The 9,862-nt window shown below is 36.6% G+C and overlaps 1 long non-coding RNA gene across 1 annotated transcript; it reads right to left on the bottom strand.

Moving 5' to 3' along the window:
- Positions 1 to 7,072: 7,072 nt before the first annotated feature.
- Positions 7,073 to 8,953, bottom strand: LOC113337447. Its single transcript, XR_003354257.1, has 3 exons — positions 8,616 to 8,953; positions 7,358 to 7,415; positions 7,073 to 7,156 (listed from the first exon to the last, which is right to left on the bottom strand). It is a non-coding gene; the product is annotated as an uncharacterized LOC113337447 (long non-coding RNA).
- Positions 8,954 to 9,862: the final 909 nt, after the last annotated feature.

Raw genomic sequence — 9,862 nt, 5'->3', positions numbered from 1 at the left:
TCTGATAGACACATTTTTGTGTCTAAATTGTCCTCAATGTCTGTTTTGTTGGAACTCGATTTTTGTACTAATATTGTGTTTTTATGTATTTTTAGGAAATAAATATTGTTGGAAAATTCGGCTCGAAAAGTTGCTCGGAGCACCCCCGGAGGAATTTGCTATACAGACCCTCACTTTGGATAAGGGGTAACCTAATTACTAAGGGGAACCCCATTTCTAAACAGCTGCTAACCGCACCCCAGGACCGGATAGGGGGCAACCCTTCTTCTTCATATTTTGAAAATTGAAATTGGCAGGAAACTGTTGCAATTGAAGAACAAATTAGGGCTTGATTTTTGGGCGTGCTAGAAGTAGACTCAATGGCTGAAACTTCATGGTTCGACTTGATTGATCTTAACAGGCATGGTACGATCAATGTTTTGGGTTAGAATTGGCCGGAAACTCAGATTACGTAATTCAGGAGTTACGTATTTTATAAACCCGTTAATGGTTGTTTTGGTTTTGGACGACTTTTAGGGAGATTACAACGCTACAATTGGTTGGATTGGGCCTGTTTCACGTTAACAGGTCTGCTAAGTCCATCAGAACCGGTGAATTTGGGTTGCATCATCGGAGAGAAGAAAACAGAGAGTACGTGTACAAAGTGAGACAATCATGAGCTGTAGTGAGTTTTAAACATGTACGACAGAGTTAAGCAACCATTTAGAGCATGTATAAGATAAATATGGAGATTCTACAGCTGCAGAGCGTGTGAAAATCAAAATCAGAGAAAGAAAATTTGTACCCTGCATGGAGAATAATGAAGAATATTTTGCAATCAAGACGAGATATTTTGTTGTTAATATGTATAAATAGTCTGTTGGAATGTTGTAGAAGGGGACGGAGAGTTTGGGGAGAGTTTTAGAGCACCACAGAGCTCAAACACCAAAGTTGCAGAGCTGCCATTTTCTGCTACTGCATTTCTTAAGAACACGAAGAACGGACTGCCAAAGACAGTCGTTTTCCAACGGTGACACCGACGCTTAACGTGGGTCTTAGAGCAACAGTATCAGTGACACATACTGTGGGTCGTAGTTCTCTGGTTTGTAACACTTATAACTGTTACAAACCCGGTTTTATTGTATTTCTCATATTCTCATCATTTGTAAACCATTTTTGAGCAACAATGAAATTCTTTGAGAGGTTTTCCAACATGATGAGCGGCTAATTCTCTCACAACCAAGACAACGAGGAAGCTATTTACGCATGAATAATTGGTAATTATTTATTCTCTCTAATTTATAATTTATAATTCACTTAATCACTGCTTTTGCAGAGTTTTTAATTGTTTGCAAAAAAATTTCTTCATTAGTTGTGATTCAATTAGATAGGTTATGCTTTGTTTAGATAATCTATACTTAGGGATACAATTAATTTTTGAGAATTTTCCAGATTATTTGTGAATTAAGAAATAAGAGTCTTAAAAGATAATTAGAGTTTTGGATTGTCTACCATAATTTATTCATGTGTAATAGTGAAATCAGTGTCTTGGTTGTTTTCTAATATCTTGAAGTCAATTTTGTAATAAGTTTTCTTTGTTTTTAAATTTGTATTAATTCTAAAATTCATTGCCTTCACAAGTCTTAAAACAACCATTTTATTACTATCTACAACAACCTTGAAAACACATCAAATTTTTGGCGCCCCCTACGCGGATTTGTGCTTAGGTAGAATTTTTAGTTTTTATTTTATTTTATTTCATTTGTTCTTTTTACGTTTCTTTGGGTGTGTCTTTGTATTACAGGTTTGAAGTTAGATACTAAAGACTTGGAATCAAAGCTTAAAGTCAAAAGAGAAGGAAAAAGACAAAGCAAAAAAAAAAGAGTGAAAGAAAAAATTAAAAAAAAGAGAGAATTTTTTTTTTCTTAGAGACCTTCCATTTTTTGTAATTATTATTATTTTTTATTTCTTTTCTTTTGCACTTTATTTGGACTTTGGACTTGGACATTTGGACATTCTTTTATTTTTAAACCCTACAGAAGGGTAGTATTAAATATTAAACTGTTTGCAGAGAAGGACGATGATTACGATATCACCTCGGCCCCTCGGGTTCGTACACGACATTGGAGTTGTGGCCCGAGTCGACTTCAGCGGTTCATCCCCCGTCTGGAACGGGAGGTAAGTTTGTCGAAACACTCGTGAATCCCCTGTCAGCGAGTTACTATATTCCTTCGTTTGCATATATGCTGAGGACTTGAAAATGACTGCTTTAATTTCCTAGTGAAGGGCAAGGACTGGCCATACAAGATAAGGGTTCGGATTTCATCACCGTTCTCTTCTTTCACGCCTTAGGAAAACAAAACCAAACGCGAACCTAAACCTAAAATTTGGAATAGAACGAGACCTATAGGGTAACGAGCTTAATAGGAAAGTCGTTCGAAAAATATTGGTTACTCTTTTGAGCATACTTCGAAGTTCATGATGGTTTCTGTGAGTTGAATGCGTGACTGCGCCGCCTTGGAATGCGGTGAGGCCTTAGGTATCAAAGCTCTACGCAGCTTCCCTCGCCTCTATTCAACTTAGTTTGACTCGGATAATTCCAGAGGGGTTTTCTCAAATTGTAACGAATTCCCATTCGAAGGATTAGAAGCTGGTCTAGAAACAATCTAAGTGGAGCCATCATGCTTTTTGTTTTCTAGAAATCAGTAGGTTTGCTGTGGTGAGTCAGCCTTGTTTGTGTTTGCATAGAACTTCCCTTCCTTTTAGGACTTTTTTTTTAGTGTATGCCTGAAAGGGCTTGGAAAAGAAATACTTTTGGCCATTTGATTAGTGACGAGCCTAAAAGTTCTTCTTGTGAAAGCGGGGAGCTCGAAGACTCTTCTTTTGAGAGCCCTGTTTTTGGAAACTTTAGTTTTGAAAATCTGTCTCTTCGTGAGGAAAGTACCCCTAGTACTTCTGTTGTGCCAGCGATGGTAACTTTGAAAGATTACATGTTCCCTACTAGGTCTACCCGAGCCTCTTGCATTAAATTGCCAGCCACTACGGCTAATTTCGAGATAAAACCTAATATTCTTCAGATGATCCCTATATTCTTAGGGAAAGATGATGAGAACCCTTATTTTCATATTAGGGACTTTGAGGAAATTTGTGGGACAATTAGAATAAAAGACCTTACTGATGAAGTCTTGAAACTTAAGATGTTTCCCTTTTCCTTGAGAGATAAAGCCAAGACCTGGCTGAACAACCTACCATCTGAATCCATTGAAACATGGTAGGAACTTGTTGCTGCTTTCTATATGAAATTCTACCCTAAGCATAAAACTGCAGCTGTTAGACAGAAAATTAGTGCTAGTGTGCAACAAGAGGGAGAGTTTCTTTATAGGTTTTTAGAGAGATTCAATGATCTTCTATCCCAGTGTCCTCACCATGGATTTGATAAGATGAAACTTGTAGAGATTATTTATAATGGTTTAGACTATTCGACCAAAGTCATGGTCGAGTCTATGTGTGCTGGTGAGTTCACTATTAAAAATACTGATGATGTTTTTACCTTCTTAGGAGTTGTCGCTGAAAAATCCCATCAGTGGGAGTCTTGTGTTGAACCCCCTAAAAGATTCTTGGTCAATAGAAGTAGCACCAATATGGTAGATACAAGCTCCGGGTCAGATGCTAAGTTTGTTGTTATGTCTAGAAGGTTAGAAGCTCTGGAAATGGGTCAGTCTAAAAATAGATCCCTTGATGAACCTAATAGAGCCTCTCAAGTCTCTAGTTGTGGAATAGAGCCCGATAACTCATCTTGGGAAGGTCAGGTTAGTGAAGAGCAAGCCCATGCTGTCTATAACAATGCTAGGTTTGAGAACTGTCAGAAGTGTGACCCATACTCAGAGACCTACAATCTTGGTTGGAGAAACCATCCTAATTTTTCTTGGTCTAAGGGCCAGAATCAAGGTCAGTCTAGTAATTCTCAGTCTCCCACAGGTTTTGGTTACGCTAAGAGCTCTTCAGGACAAGCCCAGTTACAGAACCCTTCCGAAAATAGAATGACTAGCTTAGAGGAATCTCTTAGTATATTAAAAAAGAGACAGGATATGCTATCACAAAGCCAGCAAATGCTATTAAGGAGCCATGTTAATTTTCAAGAGGAAACCAATCAAAATTTTAAGAATAATTCCCAATCTCTTGCTAAATTAGAACTTCAAGTCGGCCAAATAGCTAAGTACCTTACTGAGAGAGAGAGGATGGAAGGTTCCATAGTCATACTGATCCTAATCCAAAAGGAGAGAAATCGTACAATCATGTGAATTCTGTTACTACCCTTAGGAGTGGAAAGAAAGTTGAGAACAAGGTCGCCATGCCTGAAAGTAAACATGTTGTAGTTCACCCTTTTGAGCCAGAAAATGAGGAGACTGATAGAGTCTCTAAAGAGACCAATGAGGGTCCTGCTAAGCCCGGCTTTGTTCCCAGAGCCTCGTTTCCCCAGCTGCTAGTTCCAACTAAGAGCGAGTCGAACTTTAATGATATATTGGAGGTTTTTAAGCAGGTTACTATCAACCTACCATTGTTGGATGCGATTAAGCAGATTCCCGCTTATGCTAAGTTTCTTAAGGACTTGTGTATACGAAAGCATAAGCTTAGTGTCCAAAAGAAAGCCCTCCTAGCTAGTCACGTGAGTTCCATTATTCAGAATACCAGTACTCCTAAGTATAAAGACCCAGGTTCCCCTACCATTTCTTGCACAATAGGTAAATACCGTGTTGAGAAAGCTTTGCTTGACTTAGGAGCAAGTGTGAATTTACTTCCATACCATGTGTACCTCAAGCTAGGACTTGGTGATATGAAACCGACCAAGATGACACTTCAGTTAGCTGATAGGTCCGTTAAAATTCCTCGTGGTGTGATCGAGGATGTTCTTATTGGGGTCGACAAGTTTATTTATCCAGTGGATTTTGTTATCCTAGATACCCAGCCTGTCCCTGACACAGAGAACCAGATACCAGTGATTTTAGGTCGCCCATTTTTAGCAACATCCAATGCGATCATTAATTGTGGAACTGGTATTATGAAATTGTCTTTTGGTAATATGACTATTGAGCTGAACGTCTTTCATATTAGTAAGCTACCCTCTGAACTAGATGACTCGAGCATATAAGAGGTAAACATGATAGGAACATTAGTCGAGGAGTCATTACCAAACACTTTGTTAGAAGATCCGTTAGAGAAATGCCTAGCTCACTTTGGGATTGATTTCGATGATGATAATGTGATTAATGAGGTGAATGCTTTGTTAGATTCAACCCCTTTTCTAGACACTAGTAACAGATGGAAACCTAAGTTCGAACCACTACTAGTTTCTAAGTCTACCCTAGTTCATTCGTTAGAAGAGCCTCCTAAGTTGGACCTAAAACCATTGCCAGATACCCTGAAGTATGTGCTTTTAGGCCCGTTTGAAACTTTATCTGTGATTGTTGCTTCTGACTTGGATAGTGATCAGGAAAGTAGGATAATGACCGTCCTTCAAAACAACAAGGAAGATTTGGGGTGGACCATAGCAGACATTAAGGGTATAAGTCCTACTGTTTGTATGCATCAGATATATTTATAGGAAGATACCAAACCTTCTAGGGAGATGCAACGAAGACTAAACCCTAATATGAAAGAAGTAGTTCGAACTGAGGTTCTTAAGCTGTTAGATGCAGGCATTATCTACCCCATTTCAGACAGTAAGTGGGTCAGCCCCGTTCAGGTTGTTCCCAAGAAATCCGGTATTACTGTAGTCCAGAATGATAACAATGAGTTAATCCCGACCCGAGTGACCACGGGCTGGCGTGTTTGTATTGACTATAGGAAATTGAACAAGGTCACTAGGAAGGACCACTTTCCCTTTCCCTTTATCGACCAAATGCTAGAAAGATTAGCTGGACATAGTCATTACTGTTTTCTAGATGGCTACTCAGGCTACAATCAAATCGTTATTGCCCCAGAAGACCAAGAAAAAACTACTTTTACCTGTCCCTTTGGTACCTTTGCGTATCACTAGTACAAATCTTCACATAGGTCACTCTTAATCACCGTGTCCATAGGATTTTGGTCATGGATTTTTTTCACTCCAAAAATGTGGCATCAGGTGCCGTGAAAAGAGGTACCTTTATGGCTACATAAAATTTGAGTGACTATAAAATTTGATAAACCATGGCTATACCTCTATAACCGTGTCTATATGGTAGTCATTATTTTTTTTTTGTTAGGCATTTTCACTATCACCATGGCCATAGGATCCTTATAGACACATAATTTGATTATATGTGGCTAAAGTTTACCTTAAAGTCACGTGAATTTTATTATAGCCGTGGCCTTTGTCATCAATTGGACACGCAAAATTCATTTTTTCATGGACAATTCATGAGTTGCAGTCACACTAATTTTTCTCAACCATGGCCATCTCTATCATTTGGACACACGGGAAATAATTTAACATGGCCAATACATGATTTGTAGTCACATTTAATCTCTATCATTTCGAGTGGCCATCTCTATCATTTGGACACACGGTACCATGGCTATCCATATTTTTGGACACGTGATAAACATTTTACATGGCCAATTAATAAGTTACTGCTACTAAGAATTTGTAGCATCGTGGCTAAATTTTTTCCAAAGACACATCAAGTGTTTTCAATGCACCTTTCAGACATAGAGGATACCACAAACCATGGCGATAATCTTTATAAAATGACACAAAACGTATTCAACGTGGCAAATATTAGCTTTTAGTCACTCGAAAAAATTGCAATTTTTGTCGCTCAATTTATCTTCAGGGACCTATTGGCCCCCTATTTTATCATTCGTAGCAAAACTCACCTAAATAACCATCCATAAAAAATTAATCAAGACTACAATTAGAATTGAACCAAAATAATTTTTATTCACAATATGATAAACGTCTCGATTTCTAATAATTGTGCAGTAACCTCAAGATAACAAAATTTTAGAGGGAGACTTAAAAGTTTAAACATCCAAATCCTACTATTTCTCTTAATAATTAGGTTGCAGTCTTGAGTCTCTTGCTGGATCTCCGAGACTTCAGTTTCCCGCTCTTCATATCTGAAGGTTTCTTCTTCTTTGTCTTCTTAGTGTTTGGGTCAGAATCATGTTCATCAGGGTCTGAAAGTGGATGGCCCTGCAGCAAGCCAGTGGATGTGTAATTAAGGGAAAAAACCATGTTAACAGTTATATGTGGAGGTTTGTACTAGTGACAAGAATGGGGCAAAATGTAAAATGAACAACATACAACATTCACAAATAATAATAGTTCTCACTGATATGTCATTACCGATAGCTATCAGTAAAAGAAATTCTTTATATCAGAGTTCCAACTTACTAATTGTCACACGCGGTTGAGAATCTTCAAACTGGTTCACCAGAAAAGCTCCAGTTGCCTACAATTGCACAAAAACACAGAAAAATTAGAGGGTTCATATAATATAACATCGGTTTACAACATATTCTAGGTCAAAGATTCTTGTCTAGTTAAAACAACATGATTGACCTTTTGTAGCAATCGACAAAGAACTACTAGTTTTATAAGTACACAATCGGAAGGACAACAAGCCAATTCTTAAATACATTGAATTGCACATTCGAATTTACATGAAAACAAGTTCCCTATGCAACAAGATACAGTAACACAGGATAAGGTACAAGAAAAAGAATAGTTTAGCTATATTTTAGTAAAAAACCAACAAGTGAAATTGAATGCCATCACCTTGAAAACACTCTGGTTGCATTGTTGAAGACACAACAGACAACTAAACTTGTACATTTCTCATTAAACTTCCATTCAACTCCGAAAACAACAATTAAGGTTACTAAAATCATGTGAGAACCATTTGAGGCTAATATGGTGTACAAATAAGGAGATGAGTTTAAAAGGCTTATTACTAAAATAAGGTACAATTTTCGGGAAAACAACACTAGTTTAAAGCAAAACTTGGAAAAATTTCAAAAAAAACTAGATGATACACACAAATAATAACAATCAATAATAACATGAACTAAGACAATACAGGGATAGTGTATTACAGGGAGGGACAATATTGGTTTCTACACGTGAATAATAATCAACACTTAAATGATATACCTAAGAAAATCAACATGCACAACCTAACGATTTTTAAACTAAAGATTCAATAACTAACTAGCTCTGCATGGGTGTGAATAGACAAGATTCAATTTCATTTACAAGGATAATATCATAATTTTGAGCTTTTGAGCTAATGGAGGAAATTTCCAGGCACTTGCCAAACTTGTTGAAATTTTATTTCTTTAATATAAGATCCAGTAAACATTACTAACCAATTATAACATCTTGCCAACAATAATAGAATAAACAGGCCAACAAGCCAGTTTCGCCAAAACTAAAGGAAGGAAATCTAGACGCAACAAACAGCCAAACAAAAGAAAGTAAACCAACAAAATTTGGAATCTACAAACAAATTTTAAAGAAATCTAGTAGAAACCCAAAAAAATAGCTATGAGATCATACAAAGTACATATAAAAATGTTAAAATTCACATAAATGTAATTAAAGTAAATCTTCATAACCCTAACTCATGCAAAAATAAGGATCCTAAACATACGATGCAAACAAGGAATCCACAACTTTACCAATTGGTTCAGAGCGCTACCTCAGACTTCATTATGTTATCTACAAAATCAATAAATTCCAACCAAAATAAGTTAGTGACACTATTTAATCAATTAAAATCAATCGAACGACAACCAGTAAATGAGACTTAAACCATCAAAATCAATCAAATGATAACCAATAAATGAGACTTAGCTTTAGTGGAGGTGTTCCAACTTGTACATCCTTAAACTCCTTCAAAATTTGGGGATTTTTAGGGTTGAAAATAAAACGTAATCAATCAAACAATTTCAGTTCTTAAGAACAATCCCTAAATCCCTAAAACAACAGAACCCTTAAATCTCCTTGGTTTTCCCTTAAACCCTCGATGAATTTCACCTTTCACTTCAACAGAAACCCTTAATCCTCAACGAATCTAAAAGAAAGGAGTATCAGAAAGAATAAGAGAAGAGAAGATGCAGAGAGGTGAGAAAGCGGCGCAAAAATGGGATAGTGAAGAAATTAGGGTTATTGGGTGATTATATCTCTAAGGGGGTCATACGGTGTAGCACGTTGGATAAATGTACAGCTCCGACACCTACTTGATTGGTCGAGGAAAATTCAATGGTTATTTTACAACCATGTGTAAATACATCAAACGATCTTTGGTGTACCTTTCTCACTTGGACGTGTTTCACAACACATGCCTTATACTCTAGCGGACATGGTAAACTTATATATGAAGTTTTTAATCAAGGATTTTTTTTTCTTCTATCAACTTTATTTAATTCGATGGTTGGTATGCTCCCTCCCAACGCCGAGGTAGCGGTTCGAACCCCGTAATTGTCAGAAATAACTCCTTATAAGGAGTCCAAGACCACTCTTCCAAACCATCAAAAAAAACTTTATTTAATTTAAAATGTGGAATTAGATAAGGAGTTTTTATATAAAAAAGTTTACGAATTTTTTCTTCTATTTTTTTATTCTATCAACTTTATTTAGAACGTGCAACTTTAAATGTCATGGATTACCGATAAAATTATTGGGTGATGATACTGGTAAAAAATCATCCATGTATAAATACTGGAAATCTCAATTGTAACCTTGATTGGATAATTGAGAATGAAACTTGGGAAAAATAATGAACTTGAAAATTTTTATTGACCTTTGAATCGTCGAAATTCTAAATAATATATGAGAATTGAAACGAATTCGGTGAAAAGGAATCAAAATAAATGAAGAACTCGAAAATTGTTATTG

The sequence above is a fragment of the Papaver somniferum genome, chromosome 1 (genome assembly GCF_003573695.1).
Source record: "Papaver somniferum cultivar HN1 chromosome 1, ASM357369v1, whole genome shotgun sequence".
NCBI classification, from domain to species: Eukaryota; Viridiplantae; Streptophyta; class Magnoliopsida; order Ranunculales; family Papaveraceae; genus Papaver; species Papaver somniferum.
This window is presented reverse-complemented; position numbering and strand designations above follow the sequence as displayed.